This window comes from Camelus ferus, chromosome 13 (assembly GCF_009834535.1).
Source record: "Camelus ferus isolate YT-003-E chromosome 13, BCGSAC_Cfer_1.0, whole genome shotgun sequence".
Taxonomy (NCBI): Eukaryota; Metazoa; Chordata; class Mammalia; order Artiodactyla; family Camelidae; genus Camelus; species Camelus ferus.
The window spans coordinates 46,250,534-46,276,851 of record NC_045708.1 but is presented as its reverse complement, the minus strand read 5'-3'; the positions used below and the strand labels follow the sequence as shown (position 1 = coordinate 46,276,851).

The 26,318-nt window shown below is 37.0% G+C and overlaps 1 long non-coding RNA gene across 1 annotated transcript in view; it reads left to right on the top strand.

The window, feature by feature from the left end:
- Positions 1–23,116, top strand: part of LOC116668045 — a 36,132-nt gene extending 13,016 nt beyond the window's left edge. The window contains exons 3-5 of the long non-coding RNA XR_004325108.1: positions 9,746–9,854; positions 18,873–19,081; positions 23,079–23,116. This is a non-coding gene — a long non-coding RNA (uncharacterized LOC116668045). The remainder of the gene's footprint in view (positions 1–9,745; positions 9,855–18,872; positions 19,082–23,078) is intronic.
- Positions 23,117–26,318: the final 3,202 nt, after the last annotated feature.

Below are 26,318 nucleotides of genomic sequence, written 5' to 3'. Positions count from 1 at the left end.
ATATAATTCAATAAATGAGAATCTTTGGAGAAATCTTCTACTTCCCTCTCTTCCTTGCCTCCAATATCCATTCAGCCTCTAGGGTCTACTGGTTCTACCTCAAAAAATCCTAAATCAGGCATTTTTATCCACACCTGTTGATCTCTAGGAAGGAACTTCAAATTCCCTCTGTACATCACTCCTCCCTTACACAACTTTTGTTATCCCCATGAATAAAGATTAAAGGAAGACACGCCATTCTAGTCTTAACTTTTTTCTCCAGTCACATCTTCCCTTCTTCTTCAGAATCCACCCCCAGTGGCTATAGAGCTAGGCTGGTCCATAATAATTCTTCATCCCCCAGGCCACAAAGATTGATCCAGGCATGGGCATATGATAAGCTGTTCCTAACATTAGCAGAGAAATGCAGAGAAGTCGGAATAGCCAAAATAATCTTGAAAAAGAACAAAGTTAGAGGATTTACCATTCCCAATTTCAAAATTTACTACAGTAATCAAGACTACATGATACTAGCACAAAGATAGACATATATATCAATGGAACAGAATTGAAAGTCCAGAAATAGTGCTTACATCTATGGTCAGTGGATCTTCATCAAAGGTGTTAAGGCAATTCAATACAGATAGTCTTTTCAACCTGTGGTACTGGGATAATTGTATGACCAAAGGCAGAGTAATCAGTTTAGACCTGTGCTTCATGCCTTACACAAACATCAACTCAAAATAGATCACAGACCTAACTGTAAGGGCTAAAACAATAAATTTGTTGAAAGAAAACACAGTAAATCTTCATAATTGTAGGTTAGGCAAAGATTTCTTAGATATAATATCAAAGCATAAGTGATTAAAGAAAAATGTTACAAATTTAATTTTATCAAAATTACAAATATTTTCCTTAAAAGTTTTTTCATTTTTATTAACAAAGTGAAAAATTTATAAGCATGTCATGTGGCTGATAAAGGATTTGTCTCCAGAGTATATAAACAATACTTACAACTCAACAGTAAAAAGACAAACTGATTTAAAAATGTGCAAAGGATTTGAATAGACATTTCTTCAAAGGAGAAAGATGTTCAACATCATTTAGCATCAAAGAAATGCAAATCAAAACCACAAAAATGCCATTTCACACCCACTAGGGTGATTATAATCAAAAAGGCAGACAATAGCAAGTGTTGCCAAGCATGTGAAAAATCAGAACTCTTGTGTATTACTGGTGGGGACATAAAATGGTGCAGCTGCTTTGCGAAATAATAAGTTCCTCTAAAATTTAACCGTATAACTCAGCAACATCACTCCTAGGTTCATATCCAAGAGAATGAGAACATATATCTACAGAAAAACCTGTATACAAATACCTGTAGCATTATTCATACCAGCCAAAAAGTGGAAACAGCTCAAATGTCCATCAGTTGATGAATACATAAAGAAATGTGATCTATCCATACAATGGAATTGTAGTCATAAAAAAGAATGAAGTCCTGATATGTGCTACAACACAGATGAACCTTGAAAGCATTATGCTATGCGAAAGAAGTCGGCCACAAAAGGCTATGTATTATATGCTTTCATTTCTATGAAATGTCCAGAATAGGCAAATCTATAGAAACAAAACTGAATTAGTGGTTGCCAGATTCAGTGGGTTGGGGGGAGGAGAGGATGGCAAATGACTACTAAAGGATATGGGATTTCTTTTTGGGGTGATGAAATATTCTGGAATTAGTGGTGATGGTTGCGTAATTCTGTAAATATACTAAAAAATGCTGAACTGTACACTTCAGTAGGTGAATTTAATGATACATGAATTATATCTCAACAATAACAAAAAAAGAATGTAGGTAATGGGACTGATTTGATGATGGAGGAGAAATGTCTTCTATTTGAAGATGTTAACATGTTAAGTCTTACATACCGCCAGAATATCCTGGTAGATACCCCAAGCAGGCATTTTCAATTACTTCCCTACAGCTCTGGAGAAAGTCCAACAGTCATGTGAGTTTTGAAACCATGGAGAACGTGAAGTCATGTAGGGACAGCAGAGCAGTTCAACAAAATAACTCCTTAACATAGCATACCAAACCCTCTAGGAATGGTCTTTGTACTGTTCTCCAGCCTGGTCCTTCATCACTCTGTGTCTCAGATTTTTTTCTCAACAATACTGAATTACATTCATTCATGACACAAATATTTAGTGCCCAAGATGAGGAATAAAAGAGTGAGCAAAGCAGACATAGCCCTTGACTTCAGGGATCTTGCAGTTTAGAAAAGTAAACAATTATAGTTTAGTGTGGTTGGTGCTGTCATTAGAACAAGCTAAGATACTACCCCATTCTTCCTTTGTAAGTGCCTCTTCATTGTGGTCTCAGAGCACCTTTAAATACTCTAATTAACGTACCACATCATTTATGTTAAAATTTATCTACATTTGCATTTTTCATCCTGACTAACTGTAACTTTCTCAAATTTGACTTAGTATCTCTATAAGCAATAATAATGCTGATTATATAATGTGAACTCAATAGGTGTTTGTATCTGGTTATGGTTAACAGTATATACTCTGCTGCCAGACTACTTGAGTCCTAATCTGAGTTCTCACACTTCTTAGCTGCTTGACTTTTGGCCAAGATATCTAACTTCTCTGTGTTCAGTTTCTTCATCTGCAAAATGAGACTAGTAATAGCCCCTACTTTATAACGTTCCTGTAAAGATTGCAAGAATTAATGTAAGTAACAATGAAACACATGGGATACATAAAACAATGCTGGACATATATTTTCTGCTCTTGTTATGTTCACCATATACCCTGTTGTTATCATTCTTACTGTAATAGCCAAGTTGGCTAAATTTCAAAGAATAACTCCTCAACATGGGTATCTGTGTTTCAAGTTATAATTATTATATTAAAGATATCCTCCTTCACACAAAACATAGCATGGTTGGTCAGATTAAATTTATCCAGAAAGTTGATCACGCTGTTATATATGGAAGCATATTTGGCATAGAAACCTAATGAATTAAACAAATTTCAATGAGCTGCCAGTAGATGGCTCTCTTAATTTGCTCTTTTATTTTCAGTTCAGATTCCTGCTTTTATGCGTCATCACACCATCAAAAAATGCCAGTAACAGGGTAGAAATGGCTCTCCAGGAATTATCTGATTTATTTTTTCTAGTAGGATTTACAAACCACAGTTGTAAACTCACCAGCAGAGATACCTCTTCAGTGGATTGTTACGGGGTTTTTTAAATTGTTTTGTTTGTTTGTTTGTTTGTTTGTTTTTTAATTAAGAGAACATAAGAAAACCATTTCAGAAATGTTTTAGTTGGAGCCTAGAATTTTGACTATTTTTATATGTCATGGTAGATGGATGAACATATTTCTTAAATTTTTCATGGAAAATGGACTTCAAATTTTTCTTGATATCTCACTTTTTTATAGTAACTTTAGACCTGGCTAATTCTTCCCTCAGTTTTTCTCTGCATTATAAAGCTCAGTAATGACTTATAAAAATCTATCTTTTCTTTAGTATATCAATTAGTTGTTAAGGACCTTTCTATTCCCATAGCATTTTACGTTTATTTTATTATATTGTCACTTATTGGCATTTATCAGTTTTACTATTAGTTCCTCAAATGTTTGGAGAATAAAGCCATACTCTATTCTCCAAGATATTTTTTGCTGAGACAGATAAATCCAGATATTCACTACTTAAACCTCATAACCTGTAGAGTTCTTAGCCCTACCCACTGTTTCTATAAAGCTCTAGAATATATTTCCCCAGATTATGTCTCTAAACTCCTAAATGTTCCTGTGCCTTACAGCTCCATCCCATCCGAGGCCAGTCCAGGGGGATGCCCATTCTCTTCACTCTTTCATAAAAAACCACTGACATTCAAGCATTTGAGGAAGATCTGCAGAGTCCTAGAGAGGGGTCATAGGCCAAGGTGCTAGGTCTTAGTTGGAATAGTCTTTTGATTTCATTTCATATCTCCTCCTCTTCACTTCTCTCCATTTCTTCCTTATATATCCAGAATTTTTAAAATAAATTCAATCTTCTTCTCTATAAAACAGATCTACCGAAAGTCAGACCTCAGGTTCCTCAGACTCCTCTGCTGATCCTATGGGTAGCCCTAAAGTTGGGGAGGCCCTTCAGACATGTCTTGAATCAAAGAACAAGGTGAGGTGCAGCCATTATGGAAAACAGTATGGAGAGTCCTTAAAAAAAACTAAAAATAGACTTACCATATAATCCAGCAATCCTACTCCTGTGCATATAATCAAAGGAAATGCTAATTTGAAAAGATGAATGCACCCCAGTGTTCATAGCAGCACTATTTACAATAGCCAAAACATGGAAGCAACCTTAATATCCATCGACAGGTAACTGGATAAAGATGTGGTATATTTGTACAATGGAATACTACTCAGCCATAAAAAGAATAAAATAATGCCATTTGCAGCAACATGGATTGACCTGGAGATTGTCATACTAAATGAAATAAGCCAGAAAGAGAAAGAAAAATACCATATGATATGACTTATGTGTTGAATCTGAAAAAAATGACACAAATGAACTTATTTACAAGACAAAAACAGACTCACTGACATAGAAAACGAACTTATGGTTACCGGGGGGAAAGAGGAGGTGGAGGGATAAATTAGGATTTCAGGATTTGCAGATACTAACTTCTATATGTAAAAGAGATAAACAACAGGGTCCTACTTTACAGCATAGGGAATTAGGTTCAATACCTTGTAATAGCCTATAATGAAAAAGAATATGAAAAGGAATGTGTATATATATATATACATATATATATGTATGTATAACTATCACTGTGCTGTACACTAGAAATTAATGCAACGTTATAAACCAACTATACTACAATTTTAAAAAAGCACAAAAAAAGAAAGAGGTCAGGTCTTGGTATCATCCCTCATTGATCAGTTTTTGGACACAAGCTGCTCCCAGGGAGGAGGCTCCCCTCTTTGTCTAAAGGCAAGTCCCAGAGAGAGAGACTCAGCTTTAAGCCATCAGTAGCCAACACTCCCTAAAGCTGGGGGAAGCCAGTGCTTCCATCATAAAAGTGACATCCGAGTAGCGCATCACAGAATCCACTTCAGAGTTCATCCTCAGGGGGAGGGTATAGCTCAGTGGTAGAACACAATGCTTAGAATGTACAAGGTCCTGGGTTCAATCCCCAATACCTCCATTAAAAAATAATGATAAACAAACAAACGTACTAACCTCCCCCTTAAAAAAAAAAAAAAAAAAAAAAAAGCAGTGTTCATCTTCAGAAAAAGATGAGACCCAAACAGCAAGAAATAAATCCAGAAAGAAATGGAGAGACCCAACCATATTATTTGAGTTCCTCAGCTCAGCTACATCCCTGGAATTCCTAGGCACATGAGCCAATAGATTCCATTTTCTGCTGAAGCTATTTGAAATTGGGTTTCTGTCGCTTGCAACTGAAAGATCGCTGATTAATAACAACTCATGTTTGAAGAAAGCAATAATCACCACTCTTTTCTTTCAGCAATCACAACGTCATATTACAATTTATTTGTTTATGCATCTATCTTTCTAATTAGACTGTAAATTTCTTATAGGGTCATATTTCAATCATCCATCTTAGTATCTATAGCAGTGCGTAAGTAAAGGAGACAGTGAACAAGTATTTGTTGAATTAATGAATAAGAAAATGCCAAAACAATAGATAATGCACAGGCACAGCAGACATGAATGAGTTCACTAAGCACATTAAGTAGGAAAGTATAGTCAAAAATTGACTTGAAAGGCACGATATTTGGCCTCTCAGATTTTACATTTTCTCTCTTAGCCCAATCTAAGTTGGAATTTAACCCAAGGTACTCAGATTCTTTAGCTTTAGTTTGCTTTAGGTTGACATTTAAGCTAGGTTTGCTGAAATGCTCATTCCTTCTTAAAATATACTTTTTGCCTTTTCTGTGATTCTGAGCTCCATGTTCATTCCTGGTCTAGTGATTTGTTCACTGTGTATTTGGCCCCAGGGCCTGTGCTGGACCCTGGGAATATAGCAATGAGTATGATAGAAAGCCCCGCACCCAGGGAGTATATATTCTTTAAAAAGGAGGCAAATGTTAAACAAGCAATTATACATACAATATGTATTACAAAAAGTAATTATGGGAGTGTATAGCAGGGGAGGACAACCTAAATTGTGAGATTAGGAAAATTGTCTCTAGGAAAGTGACATTTCTATACGAAACCGAAGGAAGAATATAAGTTAGCTCCCAGAAGCCGCCAACAAATATGGCATTGTGTCTCATCAGGCCTAAAATAATCAGTATAGCCAGGGGAATAGGTGAATTCACTGAATCAATAGAAATTCAACAGTCGCTAAACTAACCAGAATCTACTTCTGAAATGGAAAGTGATGCTAAATCCCACCTAAATTATATGGTTGAGAATGCAAGAGGAATTTTTTTCCCCAAAGGAAATTTTTGAATGCAGCTCCCCCCCCGAAAAAGGCAGAAATCGATGCTGGGCAGCAGGCACAAGCACCCCATTATAGGGAGGAAGACTGAAAGTTTGCTGGAAAGACCTTTGCGGTACCCAAGTGAGAGATGAGAGTGACTTGGATAAGGAGATGCCAGTGATGGTTGAGAGAATGGACAGAACTTGGTAACTAACTGGCTGAAAAGGTAAAGAGTAGGGACACGACTCCAAGATGAAAGTTATTTTCTTGCTCAGGCTGTCACATAGTTAACCTAGATGTCCTAAGACTTTCCTGGCCATGAATGAGAAAAAATTTCCCAAGCTAATTATAAAGTTCCTCTTATGGAACTTAAGTTATAAATGTCTCCTTTGCCCTTTAGGGTTCTCTCTTTTTCTGGACCCCCATATGCTTCTTTCTATAATGTATTGTTTGTCTGAACCATATTCATGAATGAAATGTTAAGGCTGATTCTACCTGAGCTTCTTTTACACTATATTCGGAAAGCATCTGACCCTTAATACTAACCATGGGTGAATGTCTTGAAGCTTGAAATTATTTCAAAGTAGTTCTGGAAGTATCAAAAAATAGTATATCCAGAATTGTAGACACAAATTGGGATGGCTGCTCATCTAATAATTCCCATGTGGAATTTCTATAAGAAATTCCAGATCCCTGGTAGGCACATGATCCAGACTGTGTCAGTGTGAGTTCCTCATTCCCTTGGCCACAGTGATTCATCCAAGGGATGGGTTCATCATTCTTTCCTGGAAATTTTTCAAACTGAAGCTGAGAAAAAGAGATCCCTCTTTTTCTAAAATAACTAAGCTTGAAAGAATGCAATTACAAATTACAAGTTACTTTGTCTGCGTAGTCTTCATGAATTCAATTCATCTATGGAAAGAAAGATTTTGCACCACTGTGCAAAAAGATACAGAGACCCAAGATATGGAAAGAGAGACAGAGATCTTGAAATCTGGTAGCATTTATATCCTTGGATCTTGCTGTCACTGGAGCTGTCTCAAATACTGACCTTTCTGTAGTTTGATCATGGGCTCTATAAAAATAGGGATCGCAATTGCCTGGCACATGATAGGCACTCCAAGAATAATTGTTTAGTTAGAGACTTCACTGTGGACCAAGCTGGAGTGACAGGGATCACATTTGCCCTCGCTTCTGAAACAATTTAAAGACAGACTAAGTACATTTTTTTCAAAAAAGTGGTTTTTAGACACTGAACATCAGACAACACAGAACAGTGTGATTACTGAGAGAGAGGAAACAAAGGGAACCCTAAGATTACCCCCATTTTAGTGTCTGGAGAGTTTTCATAATGCATTGCAAAGAGAGGGAACCCTAGTAGAACCTCATGGTCTCTCTGAGTTCAGAATGGAGCTGGGGTCATGGGAGGACAAGGCGGCTAGGGTTCTCAGGGCAGCATATCAGAGAAGAGATTGCTGCACAGAGAGAGCTCGGAAGATCTGCAGAGAGCTCCCTTTATTGTTGAGCTGACTGTTGACCACAGTATGTATATGAGAAATAATCTGAAGTGGAAACTGTAAAAAAAATTTTTTTTTCCTATAGTTTCCTTTGACCAGATCTGTATTTCAACTTGGAAAATAAATATATCCTTATAGTTTCAAAGAATGAAAACTCTACTAGTGAAAAAAAACTCTTCAATGAATCTGAGTCAACGCATTCTCTCTTTTCCTTAAGCTAGTTCTGGTTGGGTTTCTGTTGCTTGCAACCAAAGAATCTTAACCAATATACCTTACAATTCCACTTCCCAGAATTTAGCTTCAGAAACTAACAAAGGATTCCAAAGACTTTGGTTATAAAAAATATCTATCATTTTAATGTTTATAAATGCCAAAACTCAGATTTTCTGATATTGCCAAGTAAAGATTTTCTATGCAAATTTGGTAAATTAATCTAATAAAAGACTATGTAATAACTAACACAACATTTTAGTTTCTTACTTGACATAGAAATATGCTTATGATATATTGATTAATTTTTTTTTAATTTAAGTTTTCCATTTTAGGTTATAAAACATAATATATAGTTTGTATTGTACCTATGGATATATGCATATGAAGTATATCTTAAAATTTTAATTATATTTATCTCTGGCTACTGGAGTTTCAGATAGTTGTTTTTTTTTTTTAAGTATCTATGTTTTCTGATTATCCTACAACAAATTTGGTTCAATTTTTTTTTAATGTCTCCTCAGTTAACCTCTAAGTTTCTGTTTTTGATCTAAACTTTACCCCTGATTTCCAGTTTATTTGCAAAACACAGGGGATTGACATACTTTTAGTCAGTTGAATAATAAAGTCCTTTCCTATCCTGATTACAAATTTCTCCACTTCCCCAAACCCTTTTCTAGAGCTCTGACAATTGCAGTTTCACAACTGTACACACTGTACACATACTGCAGGCATGATCCAAATTGTTAAGTAGATGGTTATTCTGGTTATTCTTTCACTAATATTCTAAGGGAGAGATGTTGTATACCAAAATTATATGTTCAATAAAATGGGGCCAGAGAGGTTTTAAACTTTTACCAAAATACATCAAAGCAGCTCAGTTATTAAAGCCTAGAAATGTTTCCCAGTGCCTGGCTGGTCTAACATTTTGGAAAGTATTGAAAGTGACCTGTGTCCCTGGAGGAAGCATATTATGCCTAATGATTCAATGTCCCAGATTTTCCGGAAAAGACCTGATTTCTTTCTTCCTTTGTTTTTGTAAAGGTCTTTCCTTTATTGGGTTTTAACTTTTATGCCTCTCCAAGATTTTTCTGCAAATGAATTCATGCATTTGAGTAAAATATCTTTTGCTAGATTACAAATCCTGATTTTTAATTTAGAAAGACGATCCACCAAAGCAACAGGGTTGGAACAATTAATCCTCCAGTAGAGTAATGTAGTATCAGTGGACCCAACAAGATCAGGGAGAGATATGAATGTTGTGGATATTAAAAAATCTAATTTAGGGCTCACACTTTGCTAACTTCAAGAAACTATCACCTTGAATTCCCAGTTCGCACCTTAATTACTTCTGACCTCGAATTCTCATCCCAGATATAAAGCTAACTAGCTCTGTAAAAGAAGCTCAGTCAGTCAGTATCTTGTTGCTTTCATGTCTTTATCTTTCAAGTAGAATTTTAAAAAATGATTTATCAGCCATGCTGGGTTGTTTTGAGGATTAAACGAAATACTGAATGTACATGATTTACAAATCACTAAGTTGTTCTTTGTTTTCTCTAAGGAGTCCTTTGTTAAAATCTTACTATGAAAGTTAAAAAATAAGACACAAAAAAGCTGAGCTGCGCTGGTTGAAGAGGATATGAAGGACAGAAGCCCACTGTACAAATTTGGTATGTTGCTCTTGCTTCTTCCTATGTTGATGAGAAATTAGCACAAGAAGAAAAAACAATAACAATCACTAACAATTCCACCACATAGAGAACTGTTCGTGGACTACATTTTTCCAGACCCTAAAGAATATCTTCAAACAAACTTGACCAGGTGATTGGTTGATCAGAATGAAATCTCTTTCCCATCATTCCATGTGGATAAGTGAGGTTCTGGGTCAACAGTCAAAGTGAGGAAGGCAGATTTCATCATTAAATCCAGGTGGCAATAAAACACATGGCCAGAAAGAGGGGACAGATGCCAGGAACTGCTGGATGATGAACCTGACTGACGAACAAGACTGAAGCAAACCTAGAGAGCCCTAGATAACAGCTGGAAACAGACTAGAATTCCTTTATCTTGTGTTTTATGGGCCAGCAGCTGTGAATTCTTCGTTCAATCAGACTAGTATAGAGAGTTAGAGTCATCAAAATAATTTAACTTAACATTTTGTTAAGCTTATAAAACTGTGGTTCTGAATTTTTGGTTAAAGGTTTTAGCTGCTGTAAAAATGCTGTTTTCAATATACTTTGAATTATAAGGTCTGAAGAAAGATAAATTTTTGTACTTTTTTTCATTTAATTGGAATTATTTTCAAGTCTCTGCAAATATAGGGATTGTAAAGTAAAGCATTAAACATTTAATGGTAAATAATGTATGTATTCCCATCCCAAGAAATATGTGAGTAAAATTGAAATAAATGCTTTAAAGTTAAAAAAAAAAAAAGAGTAAGGATTAGGGTTAATATTTCCCACTACCCCCTGCCTTTTCCCACTTTCTTTTATCTCCAGAACAAGGTAAGAAATATAACTTGAAAGAAATACGCCAAATAAATAAATATGCCCAAGTAAGCAAAGGTTTTTCTGTAATAGTTGTTCAAAAACATTACCATTATTCAGTCTGTTTTCCCTCTTTTTACCAAATCTATAAAGAGATATTAAAATAGTAAAACCAGATGTGATTCTGATTGTTTGTCTAGAAACTTCCTACCTTTCCATGCAAAGGCTCAAAACCTTTCTGAAACATTTGACTACTGTTCTGCTTCCTTCATTACCCTCCTGCACATCTTTAGCCATTCTTTACGCTGGTAAGTCCTTTCTGACCCATCTAGACTGGGCTAAATGTCCTCCTACGAGCTCTAAGCCCCTCCACGTATCCTTCTATCATTTCTACTTACTTGAAATTGTTTGTTTATAATCTCTCTTTAGCTGAATAGTAAGCTTCTGGATGGAAACCCTCCACAAACCCCAGATGGGATTGAGTTCCTCTGTTGCAAGTGTCCCCGGATCCCTATAGTTTTCCTTTGTAAGAGCTATGGGTGTGATTATTTTTGTAAGAGGCATGGTAATTACCACTCTCCAGTACTGTATAACCATTGGGGCTGAAGTTTTCCTTTATACATCACTATCACTTTCCTCAACTGCATTCCCTTTATTTTCCAAATATTATTTTGGGGAAAAAAATAATGTTGGGTGTTTCTTGCTCGTCTACTTAAAAAAAAAAAAGTTTATCTTTGTACGGTTTTAAAAGTCAAATGATACTGGAAGATTCATAATTTTAAAAAACAGCACACTGTTCCTCCTTCTCTACCCCCAATTCCCACTTCTCAAATGCAACATTTTTTCCATTACATTAGCTGAACATTCTTCCGGTACTTGCTTCTATCTTCCTAAATAACATCCTTGTATTGTTGCTATTTCAAGATTGCTCAGTTTCATATCTTTTGGCTTCCTACCAGAGATGATGAAGATGAAGCTCTTTTATAACACTGCCCACCAATGCCCCATCTTACACACGTTCACATACATTCTCTTCCTCTTTCGTTTCCACCTACGTGATTATGCTATCCATAACTTTTGGTTAACTCAACATGACCATGCAGTATAAAACAATTACACTTCTTTTCTTCAACGATTTTTGTTTTTCCCAAAATTAAACCTTATATTTACTGTTTGCTTGCTTTTTTAATGTTCCTATAACTAATTCATCCTCAAACATTCCTCCAGAATTATACATTTTCTCTCATGATGTTCGAATCCATCAGGCTGTTTTTATTTTTATTCATTTCTCAGCAACACCCCTGGTGGGACCCTCAGCTCTCATGCACCAACATGAGCAGGCTGTTCTCTGGAAATGCCATGCAATTCTTGCTCTGGGATCTTCTTTGTGCTCATCCTGAAGATTTCTTTCTCCTCCCTGTGCTGGATCCCTTATTTTCTGGATCCCTCATCTTTCTTCCTGATTTGGCTCCTTTGCTTTGTGGAGCCCATTCTCCAGTAATTCCTGATAGACTGAATGAAAGTTTGGCTCAATACAGAATTCTAGGTTGAGACCGTTTTCCTTGAGGTTCCCAAGATGTTGCTCCATTGACTTCTTGCAAGGAGTATTGCTGAAAGTGTCAATTCCTTCCTAACTCTAGCTCTTTGTGGCCTCCTTTTCCCTCTGGAAATGTTTAGGAACTTCTTTTTGTCCCTAGTAAATAAAACTTCCCATGAGATGCCTTTAGGTGGGTCTTTCTAAATCTATTGTGCTGAACATTTAGTGAGCTCTCTAACTCTGGAAAGTCATGTCTTTCAGCTGTGGAAAACTCTTGAATTCCTGTTTTGATAACCTCCTCCCTGCTGCTTTCTCTCTTCTTTCTTTCTGACATTTTTATTATTTAGATGCTGAACTGTTTTTAATTTTCTTATATTTTCTATTTCCATTTCATCTTCATTTTTATTTTTTGGTTCTACTTTCTGAGGGATTTCCTCCAATTTCATCTTCTAATTCTTGAACTTTTGGGGATTTCACAGCATGAATCAGCTTGTTAGTACCTCCCCTCTGCAAGTTTAGATCTGAGCTTTCTCTGGACTGGAATATTAGTACTCACTCATTTATCTGCTTCCATGCTTCAAATTTTGTTATGTTTTCTCCTCTCCCATTGTCTTGGTCCTTCTTGGTTTATGCCTTTGTTCAGAATTCAGAAGAAACCTGTGGTGAATATGTGTTCAATCCACCATATATAATCAGAATCTTTGTTTCCTTTCCACTATAACTATCATGCTTCTTCTCAAGGCAATTAGGCTACCTCTGAGTTATAGGGAAAAGATCAAGCACAAGAAAGTAGAGAAAAGAAAAAGCACAAATATTAGTCGTTCAAGATATTATAACATTCCCAACAGTACTAGAGCTAGCTCATACTGGCTCACAAAAAATAGACAATTCTATTTTCAGGAATTTGTGAGCCAGTTATTAATCATTATTAAAAATTAAATTAACTTACAATGTTTATTATAATTAACATTTTACAATTAAATAAATTATATTAAAAGCATAGGTAATAAATACTCAAAATTTATTACTTCCTTATTATTTTAATGAATTGTACTATTACCTATGTTTTTGAGGTTATTTACATCTATGATGTGCTATATATCTCTTTCTAATCCAAATTCAATGAAGTCATACTTGTAGCTTAAAAGTGGCCATAGAGGGAGTATTTATACCATAGTAATCAGCAAATGCTACAAATAAGGAATTGATACTGTTCTTTTCATGGTCTAGGCTTAAGAAAGATGGACAAAATACTAATACAAATTAAACTTAAAAGCTTAATAAAATTTAAAGTTTAAATTAAGAATGTGCTGTGTCTCTAACAGATTGTGAATAGCACAAAAAATTGAGGATACAGTCTTTCAGTATCATCTCATTTGGCAAAGAAATCAGTCATTGACAAACAAGTGAAGTTCTGACGTTCTTCTTTCTTGTTTCGCTTTCATCTTAGTCTTTAACTTAAATGAAAATATCAACCAACATTCTGATGCAATCATACTCATTTGTCAATTGCAACTATAGGTTGGCCATAGATACAAGAGTAATACGAAAATCTACAAAATCATTCTGTAAGGATCAGATTGCTATAATATTATAAATTGTATTCTATACACATCCTTGGTCTTAATAAAATTTAATTCACACAAACATACCTTTTCTGATTTATTTTTTGGACAGCTAGTTCTTAAACAATTATTAATACATCACTCTGTATTACTTTCCCTATACTATAAATTCCACAAGGGCAGTAACCATTTCCGTTTGATTCCCCAGTTCTTGCAAATTTTATATTACCTGGTAGGTACTCCATAAACAGTTACTAAATGAGCAAAGGAAAACAAAATGAAAGTGAAAGGAAACTTGCCTTATTCATTTTTATATCTGAGAATTAGCACATATTAAGTGCTGAAAAAAAAACGTTTGCTGACCTGAAATGAACTGAGTCATACTCTTCTAATTCTGAAAACAATCCCATGACAATCAAACACATCAAGGAAAAGAGTTGAGATAGTTTATTTTTTCAGGCACAAAGCTTGTTTTCATGGTTTCTTTGTAAGTTAAGTCACTTGCTGCAGTAAGTCCAAGGTGAAATCTAGGTCTTCTGATTCTGGAAACAGTGCTCTATTCATTAGTTTCCCCGTTTCTCAAGGACATCAATATTTTCTGATACTAATGTTGGACAAGAGAGCTGATTACTTGCTTTGTGGCTACAAGATTTTTACTTAAGATAAATGACAAAAAGCGGTCAGGAGGAATCAGATAATGATGTCTACCATTTAATGAGCAGACACTATGCTCATTATAAAACTACACTTTAAATCCAGTAGCCTGGTTTCTCTCAACAACTCTACAAGGTAGAAATTATCCTTACATTACAAATGAAGACACTGAGGTTCAGAGAGATTTATAAACTTACCTAAAGCTTGCATCTGCAGGGTAGCAATACTGAGATTCACAACAGTTTTGCCTTAAGACAAAATTCCAGTGTATTTTCATTGGACAGTGTTCTTAAACATGAGCTGTTCTTACACCATTGTTCATGTACCATTTTCAGGAACTGCATGCCAATCATATCATCATTTACTTCATATTTTCCTTGGACCTTTTTTGTTATTAGTTAGCCTAATCTGAAAGAATAACATCCATGAAATAATAGGCTAATACATTGTTATACTTTTCTAATGCACACAAAAGTGAATACATAATTATTAAAATTAAAAATGTGCCTGCTTACCATCTAAAATGACCATGGGTACTATCAGAGATACATATACTTCCCTGGGGCAAACACTGCTTCTTGCAATGCTGCAGATTTAACTTGTACTGGGGTAGAAGCAAGGGTGATGGTCATAATTTTTGGTTTGTGTTCCGTTTCTATCCTAAAATAAAAGGAAATCATTCACTTCATTTTACCGGGGGGGTGGGGGGGTGGAAGGCCTGACTCATACTTCCTGAGCAAATTCCCATTGCACAAAACAAGGAGCTTTATAAAACATTCTTCCAGGGTCCCTGAAACCTTCCAAGTAACAGAATTGGAACTAAACTTGACAAAGATTACTAAATGTCACCAGTGTTAAACAATTGAAGGTGTCTGTAGCAAGAATAGAATTCAAGAAAAATAAAACCAAATTGTTGGAAAGCACCTACGGTGAGAGTCACGAAGGATTCAAAAATCTAAGAAAAGCTTCCTGGCATTTGTGCTGCCCCAGCTGGAGTTGATAGAATTGTTTCTATTCTTTCTCATAAGTATGTTGGAGGAGGAAGCAGTTGGGTTTTCTTTCTTGGCTTTTGAGTGGGAGGAATAATACAGCATTATCAGAGATAATGGCAGAAGAAAAAGGAGGAAAAAATGTTTTTGAACTGCTGAAAAACTAAATTCATATCTCTATGGAAGAGCCCAGATTTGGTTATATAAATTGTTTGGAATGTTGTCTAGTGCATTTCAAAGGGAAAAATAAAAATAAAAAGAGTGTCAGAAACCCTAACAGTCAAAGACTATGGAGGTAAACAATATAGATCTTTTTTAAAGCTTGTGAAATATCAGTATTTATATTTGGTTCAGTTTTAATCTACCTCCTTTATGGTGCCTACACATCCCTCTGCAGTATGGTTTCTACCACACACTCAATCCTCTCCTTACCCCAAACATATTTGGGTTCTATGTCCTATACCCCAACAGAGCCCAGGCCTCAGGTCACTGCATGTAGGTTTCACCAACATTCAGACTTTAAGTCGCCTAGAATTTACAAATCTTAGTACTGCTACCCTTTTATTTCTTAAAAAGAAAATTACACTGTAGAATCTGGAGCTAGGAGGAGTACTGGTTTTCTTGAGGAAATAGAATCTTTCACAATATTGAGAATTTTAACATTGTGTGTTTTCATCTTGCCCCAATAGATTGCGTGGCTAGCAACCTAAATGGCAAATGAAATGACTTCTGGTTACTGTAGAATCATCACAAAAGAATGAGACATCATTTTTTCCTCCCTTTCTAGGAAGAGTATGGGGCTGGGAGAGGGGAGAGTAGAACTTCGTGTTCTATTTGGTAAGGTCTAGCCTTCATCGAGTTAAGAGAACGCTATTTGTTTCTGAAATCTGGGTTCTTAGAGGCTTGTTATTGGATTGGCCTAAAGAGGGAGAGCTTCTGGCATTAAGAGAGAAGAGGCTGGAGCAGAGATGAATTATCCAGAGTGGGAAGTCACATTGTGTTTGATCCTCTCGCTGTGGGGCTTTGCAGTCTGCTTCCTTACAGCAGCCTGGAAGTCACAGGAATTTTGATGGCATGGCTTTGTGTGTACCCAGGGACTGAATACTTAGCCGTAAACATCCCTCTGTAGTGAAGGTCCCAGTTGCCGTATTTGACACTATCTTCAGTAGAGGTAGCTACCTTAGAATAGACTATCAATAGATAGATTTAGACAATGTGCATTACAGCAGCAAATTGATAGATTAAGAACTCTTTATACACCTCTTCCGAACATCCATTTCCCTGAATTAGGTAAGCCATAGGGTCCTTTTACAAAGAATGAGACAGGGCACTCTAAAAATAACTTTGATTGAATTACCAACCCTGATAGGTGAGAGCCCAAAGGATTTAATTTAATTGAGAAAAATAATGAAATGTGAAATGTGACGTTCCTTAGTTTTATTAGTTATCTATTGCTGTGTAGCAATACTATCACAACCTGAGTGGCATAAAATATCACTCATTTATTAAAGGCTTAATACATTATTCAGGCATTAGCTTATAGTTTCTCTGGGTCATGAATCTGGGCTTGACGTATTAAGGCTCAGTCCTCTGTTTCAGAGTCTCTGTCAAGGTTGCAGTAGGTGTCAGTAAGGACGGGGTCTCACCTGAGTTTTGACTAGGGGAGGATCTTCTTTCAAGTTCACATCATTATTGACAGCACTCAATTCCCTGCAGAACTGGACTGAGAGCCTCAGGTACTTCGATGTTGACTGGAGGCTGTCCTTGGTTCCTTGCCACGTGGGCCTTTCTATATGGTGACTTAATTCATTATGTCACCAAGTCCAAACTTGATCTGCTTGCTGCATGACAGGCCAGTAAATCAGGAGATGAGGTATTGAGGCAAGGAATAATGACTTTATTCAGAAAGCCAGCAGAGAAAATGGCAGGCTAATGTCTTGGAGAACCATCTTGCTCAAGTCAGAATTCAGGCTCCTTTTATACTAAAAAGGGGAGAGGGTGTGGTTGGCTATTGCAAAGTTCTTGGGAGTTGGAATCCTCTGTTCTTGCAGCTGTCCATGTAGGTCAGGTCATGATTTACCTGTAAATCTCCAACAAGACAAATGTTACTCTCTGTTCTACAACTTTTTATCTCTATATGAATGGAAAAGTGTTATATGCTTAAAGTTCAGAGCCTTGATAATGGGATGTCTTGTATATTTCAGGCTATAGGCAACATTCTTTTACAGAAGGTGCAGAACCAGCATGACTAAGCACAGGAAACAGGGCACAGGGTTAAATTTAAAGAACAGACCTAATATGGAGTCAGTGGGTTCTTCCCTATTACTGTCAGATCCATCAAGACAGGGAGTCCTAGAAAGAGTCTATTAGCAAGATCAAAGTTAACTGTCTCTTGTATGCAATCACAGAGGTGGTATCTCATTGCCTTTACCATATTCTATTGGTTAGAAGCAAGTTGCAGGTCCTGTCCCTACTCAAGGAGAGGGCATGAATACCAGGAAGCGAGGATAATCTGGGGCCATCTTTGTGTCTATAGTACAAATTATAGAACAGTTTTATACCTGGTAATACTAACAAGTTAATTGAAAAATTGTAATTTAAACACAGTAATTTACATTTACCCTAATGGATAGTCATACTAGCATTCTTCTTTTCCTTAGTTTTCATTTTCTTCTTTTATTTATATTTTACTACTTTAATTCATGTGCCTTTTAAAGACTTTCTCAAATATTTTGTGGGAAAGGGTGTGTATAAATAAATAAACATACTGCTATAGACTGAATGTTTGTGTAACCGCAAAATTCATATGTTAACACCTAATCCCCAGTATGATGGTATTTGGAGGTGGGGCATCTGGGAGGTGATTAGGTCATGTGGGTGGAGCCTTCATGAATGGGATTAATGTCCTTATACAAGAGACAAAAGTAAACTTCCTTACCCCTTCTGCCATGTGAAGACAGAGAGAAAATGCCATCTGTGAACTAGAAACAGCTCTCACCAGCCACTGAACCTGCCAGTGCCTTAATCTTGGACTTCCCAGTCTCCAGAACTGTGAGAAAAAAAAGTCTATTGTGTAAGCTACCCATTCTATGGTATTTTTGTTACAACAGCCCAAATGGACTAAGACACAAACTTAATATAAAAGTAAACATTTTATTAAAAGGTTAAGGTAAGTCCTGAAATACAGAATATGTAGTAGTTACTAAAATGAGGAAAAAACAAATTTGCATAAGACACATGAAAAACTTTTCAACTTCATTCATAGTAAGAGAAAGACATATATTCACTGATATGTATAACTTTTATAGATCAGATTGCCAAATATTTGAAAGCTCTGAGGGTGAAACTCGTGGTAGAAGTATATAAAAAACAAACTTAAATTGTAATGTTAGTGATAGGCGCTTTGAAGAAAATTCAAGTAGGACAAAGAGAGTGACAATGTTGCTGTTTTCCATAGACCAGTCAAGATGACCTATCTGAGGAGGAGACATTTGTGCAGAAACCTGAATGAAACGAGGGACTGGGCCTTCTGGGATCTACAGAAAAATGCTGTTGCAAAAGCTCAGACGTGGAAAGAGTTTGCCAAGTCTGAGGAATGGGAAGAAAGCCAGAGTGGACGAAGCACAGTGAGCAAAGAGAAGAATGACGGGAAATGTAGCTGGAGAGGTAACCGGGGTCAGGTTGTGTGCAGCTCTGTAAACTATGGTAAAAACTATTTTATTCTGTGAACTGAGACTATTTGGGATTTGAAAGCAGGAAAGTGACATAATAGCACTTAAGTTTTAAAAGAATCACTGTGGTTGCCATGGGTTGTGGAGGTGGGGGAGGAATTGGGCCAGAGTGGAGGCAGGAAAACCAATGAAAAGACTTGGATTCCTATTATGGATGTCAAACAGAACTGTAGATTGCCAAGCCCATCTCCTGCCCCCACCCCTCCTTTCCTCATTCTTTCCCATCTCAGTAATGGCACTACCATCCTCCAAGTTGATTATTTCCTTTCCCATATCTCCTATTTCCTCTTTGACCAGTAACTTCTTTGACCTAATCTGAAGAAGGCCAAAAATCTATCCTCTCTTTCCATCTCCACTGTCCCTTCCTTCAGCCAAGGTACCTAACAGACCTTACTAATTAGCCCTTATTTTCCATTAGCTCCTTCATGCTTGCCTTCCTTAGAAGTTCAAAGCCCTTTTCTTTTGTCTTGTCACTTATCTAGGAATTCTAAACAGTCCTTTAAATTACAAATTCTAAACAATCCTTTAAATTACACATCTCTGGGTGCTCCCATGCCATGGTAATAAACTTCTGCTTGTTTTTCTCTTGTTAATCTGTCTTTTGTCACTCTAATTTATAGAGCCCCAGCTAATGAACATAAGATGGGTAGAGGGGAAAATAATTTTTCTTCCTCCCCTACACTGCTCAGCAAATATTTTGGAATAAATGAGGCATTATTCCCCTTTTCAGATGAGGAAAGTGATACCACGGAAGTTAGGTAACTAATTCAAAGTGACACAGTCTGTAATAGAGCCAGGATTTGTTCCCAAAACCCAAACCTGTGTCCTTAGCTCCTATTGCCTTTTTCATTAAATTAATAATAATAATAATCAGTTGTCATTTTCTTAATATATATGTATAATATTATCCCAGAGAACGAATACAGCTTTCTCTACCTAGCAAAAGGATCCATCCAAAGTGATATCTTGGAAAATATTATGAATATTTTGTGAATATTTTTTGTGAATATTGTGGAAGTTCACCCTCGCGGTCATCTCCCTCCGTTTTCCCTCTGGGGCCTTCTCTGGTACTTGTCTCTGAGGCATATTTGGGGTCAGAAAAGTCTTTCTGGTGCCTCTCAATTGCCTCTACCTATCCAGAGGCTGGCCTTGTGTTCAATACACACCAACTTCTCTGCCTCCAAGGGGTTAGTCTTCCCTGGCCACAAAATATAATAACTGTTTTCATTTCCCTTTCTTCCCGCACCAGTTTTTCTGGTCTGTGTAAGTGGCCCTTCCTGCCTCTGAATATCCAAATTACAGTGTATTTTGAGAAAACTCTCTGCCCTTCTGAAAGCCTCCCTTCCTCAAGGCCGACCACTGACTGCTATATTCCCATTTTACTATAGACAGTTATCACTGTGTGAGGTCTCACAGCTGACTCCGCTGACTCAAAACAACACGCTGAAGCCAAGATTCTGGCCTGCAAAATGTTTCCTCAATAGCCTGACATGAAACAAAGACAATCACACTGAGGCATGTGACCCAGGCTGCACGAGTCCATGGAAGTTAATTGTTTGGTGATTTCCTGTACTTGAGACACAAATGCTTCCTTTTCCAACAATAGACTCACTAAAGCCTCAGTCAATGCAATGAAATTACGGACTTCAGGGACAGTCTGTATTCAGATAACACTTAGCACTAATTTAGGCCATGAGGTTTGTGGGATCGAAAGGCAGTTCACAAAGAAGTACAGGCCCTCCCAGTGTGAGGATTCTTGATTATAGTTCTGAGTATTTCTGGAGGGGCTGTGGCCCTCCTATCAAAGACTCCTTGATTTTATTGCACCCTATGGAGTTCAGAGCCTCTTTCTTACAAAGAAGGCAGGTGGGTGTGTATAGTACACAAGCATAAGCTACTGAGAAGACTGATTCCTAAGCATAACACAGAACTGGATTTTGACTGCCCAAACAGCCTTCCTTCTGCCTCAGCTTAACAAACACTCTCTCCTTGACCAAACTTTCGTCGGGCTCCTCTAAGCCCTCTTCTCAACTAGGCCTTGACCTTCGGCTTGTGTCCAGTTCTTTTGGACCCACATCACCCATTTATAGCAAGAATTCTGCTTCATCAGTTTAGAGAGAATCCCCCACCCTTGATATCTGATCATCCTCAAAATCTGGTCAAAGGGGGAGGGTATAGCTCAAGGGTAGAGTGCCTGCACAAGGTCCTTGGTTCAATCCCCAGTACCTCCATTAAAAAAAATAATAATAATGTTAAAATAAATAAGCAGATAAGTAAACCTAATTGCCTACCCCCAAAACAAAAGCAAAAAAAAAAAAAAATTCTAGTCAAATTCGTCATCCTTTACCATCTCCCAGGTGGTATCTGATCACTCTGTCCCACTTTCAGCAAGAATCTTGTTAGGTCAGTTTAGCAAGAGTTATCCTACCCCCTTAGTAATTTTCCAGCCACTGACTGATACCCTCGCCCTCATGCCCCCACTCCTCTCCTTGGCTGTAAATCTCCACTTTCCCTTATATTCCAAACTGAGCCCTGTTCTATCCTGAGATCCCCTTTCCCCTATTGTTTGTTTGTTTGTTTTTTTAACATTTTTTATTGATTTATAATCATTTTACAATGTTGAGTCAAATTCCAGTGTAGAGCACAATTTTCCCCCTTTTCCCTATTGTAATAATTCCTGAATAAAATTTGCTTTTGAAACTAAGTGGGACCCTGCAGGGCCCTCCTGGGTATCAAAGCCCCTCCACGTTCCCTGTTTCTTGTTTGTAGGGAAAAAAAAAGTCTTTAATCTTCTAGGCCTTCTCCAAGTTCCAAAAGTTAGGCTTAAGCAGCTAATAGGACAATAGCATCACTAGATTCATAGTTTCTCTTGAAGGAATATAGATAACAATCTGATGAATATCTTTGAGTTGTTCTACAGAAACTAAGACCCTCACCCAAGTGGAGGATGGTGAGTACATGCTGACAACAAGCATGTAGACCCCATACTGGTTAGAACCAGAAGGTTGAGATTCCTGAAACATCAGCCTGTTGCCACACCAGCAACCAGTCCCAAGAAAGTCACATGCCTTGCAGCCCTTACTCCAAATTTTGTCTTTAAAAATTCTTTCCGAAAAATCATAGGGTCTTTTGAGCGTGAGCTGCCAGTTCTCCTTGCTTAGCACCTTGCAGCAAACCTTTCTCTGCTCCAAACGCTGATGCTTTGGTTTGTTTGGCCTCACAGTGTGTTTGTCAGGCACATGAACTTGGGTTCCACAACAATTCAGCTACCATCTAGCTCTGGTTTTTCCTTGAAAATCCCCTGTAGGGATCTTGTGTTTTAGTTCCACTGAATTATTTTCCACTTCTCAGAACATTTCTTGCTTTTCCATATCTCCTTGCCTCTACACCTGCCTAGGAATGTCCTTTCACTTCTCTGCCTGGTTGACACCTAGTCATTCCTCAAGACCAAGCTTATATCATTTATTAGCCAAGTCCCCCCTTTCCATCCCTAAAATCACCAGCTCTGGTCATCAAAATATCTTGGTTGGATGGCTGCCAACAAGCTACATTCTTCAGATCTCCAGTGTTGACCCCCTTCAAATCCACCTTCCAGCCACCAGTCAAAGCAATTTATTGAAAACACAAATTGATCATCTTATCCCTTACTTTAATTCTTTTTTTAATTAAAAAAATTTACTGATATATAATTAACATATAACATTGTATTAGTTCAAGGTATTCAACAAAATGATTTGATATATGTATACATTGCAAAATAATTACTGCTGTAAGTTTAGTTACCATCCATCACTACACATAGTTACAACTTTCTTTTCTTTTTTTTTTTTAAGTATAGTCAGTTTATAATGTGTCAATTTCTGGTGTACAGCATGATAGTTCAGTCATAAATACACATATATATGTTGTTTTCATATTCTTTTTTCTTATAGGCTACTACAAGATATTGAATGAAGTTCCCTGTGCTATATATTATAAACTTGTTGTTTATCTACAAATTTTCTTTTCTTGATGAGAACTTTTAAGATCTACTCTCTTAGCGACTTTCAAATATACAATTTTTATGTATATATTTGTGATCTCCCCTTTAAAGGCTTAAAGTTTTTCCATCAATTACAGAGTAAAAGCTAAGCTCATTAACATAGGATTTGAAGATGATTTTTGGTCTTCCTCCTGCCCATGTCTCTGCCATTTTATCTTTCACCCCTTCTTTACTGCTAGTTTTTCCTCTAGTAAAACCAAATTGCATGAAGATCCCTCTTGCCCATCTTCACTACCAAATTATTTCTCTTTTATGTCTTTGCTTAAGCTGCCTTCTAAGGAACTTTCCCTAACTACCTCTCTTCAAATGTAAGGGAATACTATATATGTGTATATAGATGTGTGTGTGTGTGTGTGTGTGTGTGTGTGTATAAATATATATATACATATTTATATATGCACACACACATACATGTACACACATATAGGGTATATGCATTTTTGGAATGTATATTCCTAAATTGTATATCTTATAGGAATGTTCTATATATGCATATGTACATAATACAATATTTATATACATACCATTTTTGCATTTACTGTGTTGCTTTATATTTATTAAATTTTCTCTAATCCCAAGGAAATTATCAAATTCTATGGGTATGGACCAGGTCTCATATACTGAGGCAGGTGTGTTCAGATTCCCAGGAACAGTAGCAGAGGGTCTATTGGAAGGGTCCGTATCCCACATTAGAGTCAGTGGTAGGGGCTATGATGTTACCCTGGTAGAGGTCTGCCATGTGACTTGGGCACTGGTCCTCCGGCCTGGTTCTTCCACCTTTCTGGAGATTCTGTGGACTACTTGATGTCCTGTAGCAGGTTTCTTTTCTGCTGAAAGAATATATTCCTACACTTTCTATCTAATACCACGGAGAATAGAAATAGGGAGGAAGAAGGGAGTACTAACATGGTGCTTTGGGGAAGATAAGCCAGAAGAAGGACTGGGGACTTTGGACAGAGGAGCAGCAACAGAAGGACTATGAGCCCTTGGAGGAGCAGGAGTGAAGAAGCAGGTATGAAGGTAAATGAGAATCTTTGCCTGGTTTGTTAATTTTTCCTATGGTCTTGGTAGGAGCAGTACAGACCTAAATATGATTCCTTACCTATCTTTAGTGAACAAGGTATGTGCTGAGAAAGACCAATATGGTGATTGGTTTAGAAAGCTGCAGACCTTAGTCTTCTCTGATTTGTTCAAGCTTCGCAGTCCGGAGAAACCCCTTGATTCCTCTAATACAGAGCAGGCGCTCTGAAGTGACATAGCTCTTCCCTGCATGAAACCTGTCCCTGTTTCTATGAGGAAGAAGAGAAGGAGAAGGCTAGGAGGCAGGAGAAACAGCAGTAGAGGAAGAGTACAAAGAAAAGAAAGAAGGAGGAGGGAAAACCAGCATGTGGAGAGAGAATGCTGGGGAGAGAAGAATATTTTAATATTCTTGCAAATATCCATTTGGAAAAGGAGTATCATACTTTTTCTTTCAGCTGTCCCTTCTCTTTTTGGCTTTTCTCTCTCTCTAAGGCATTCCTGCAGTACTGAGGATTCTCCCATTTGAAAAGTCTTCCAGGATTTATTTCTTTGCAAATACTAAGGTTCTCCTATAAATGCTAACTTAGTAGTGGGCCGTAAAAATAAATGTGGAATTTTTGAAAAGTATGTTCATATATCCAACAAATATTTAGGAAGACTCTGTATGTGTCAGACATTAAGCTTGGGAGCAGTGCTGAATAAGAGAGAAAAAGGCCTTTGGGAGCTTTCATTAGCATTGAGCTCATCTATACTCTCATGTTTCATAATCTATTCAAATAAATGTCTTCTCTTGAAATCATAGCAGTGGTAAAATGGCAGATTAAATATCTGTCCCAAGGTTACGTACAGGTAGGTGCTTAGTATAATTGCTTTGTAATGATAAAGTGATGATACTATTAAAACTCTGAGTATAGGCAGGGTAATTTCTTGAACTTTATAAGGCAATGGAAAAAAATAAATTTTTATCAAGAATATTAGAAAGAGCTATAAATCAATCAATTGGGACCTTCTAGATAGACAAATAGATGTATTTAACCTGTGAGTATGCTATTAGTGTTATTGAAGGTACTTTTTCCTGCTCCTGAGATTTCTTCCATTTGACAGGAGCCTATTAGTGTGTGTATATTAGTCGAGTGCTTCTGATCTTCTGCCAACACCACACTCACTCCACCCTGGGGGTGATGTTTGAAAAGAGAAGGCAGGTATGAATAGCTCAGCTTCTTCCTCTTGGGATACAGCTGAAGAGAGGGAGCCTGTGTTTATCTCTCTGCTCCTCTGGGAACAGGCACTGCTCATGCTAGATGTAAAGGAGGGGTCTGCCCAATTCTAGCACTGCCTGCAACTGGGGAGGTACGTCTGCATAATTCTGGACTCAGTATTAGCAAGCTACACGCCCAGATATCAGCCCTCCAACCTAACTTTAATTTGTAACAAAGGTGATTTCTTTTGGTTCCCACTTACTGTATTCGTGACTGGTTTTCCCACTGATTTAGAAATCAGGTGAAGAAAAGGGGCTAGTCATTGGCCCTTCAAATTAAGTAAAGATTGTCCCAACAACTAAGTAAAGAAAAGCTTAAAACTCAGTGAAAGGAGCCCAAGCTCTGACATCAGATCTGAGTTTTGAGTCCTGGCTGTGTGGTTGTGGTTAAGCTGCTCAGCCTTAGAGGATCTCATTTCTTCTTTGGTACCCTGGGGATAATACGTCTAGGATTGTTGCAAAGATGCAAGATAACTTACGTAAATTACTAAGCGCAATGACGGGCATTTAATAAACAGTGACCAGTAATAGCAGTGGCAGTAGTAGTAGTAGTAGAGATTTGGGGTATCCAGCATTGGGAGAGTTAAAAAGGTATTTCTGCTTTCATGAAAACTTCTCTCTTTAAAGAGATAATCCTAAACTCTTAATCAAAAAAATATATATCAATTAGCTAAAAAATACGTTTCTCCTATAAAACATTACATGTTTTAAAATAATTTGGTCCCTCAATAATTTCTTGGAATTCAGGGGTGATAATGAAGACAATTGGAGTGAAGGTGATTCTTTTCAGTTTATTAATTTCCTCTGATTATCACAGAGAAAAACTGCTAGTACTAAGGTCTTCCCTGCAGC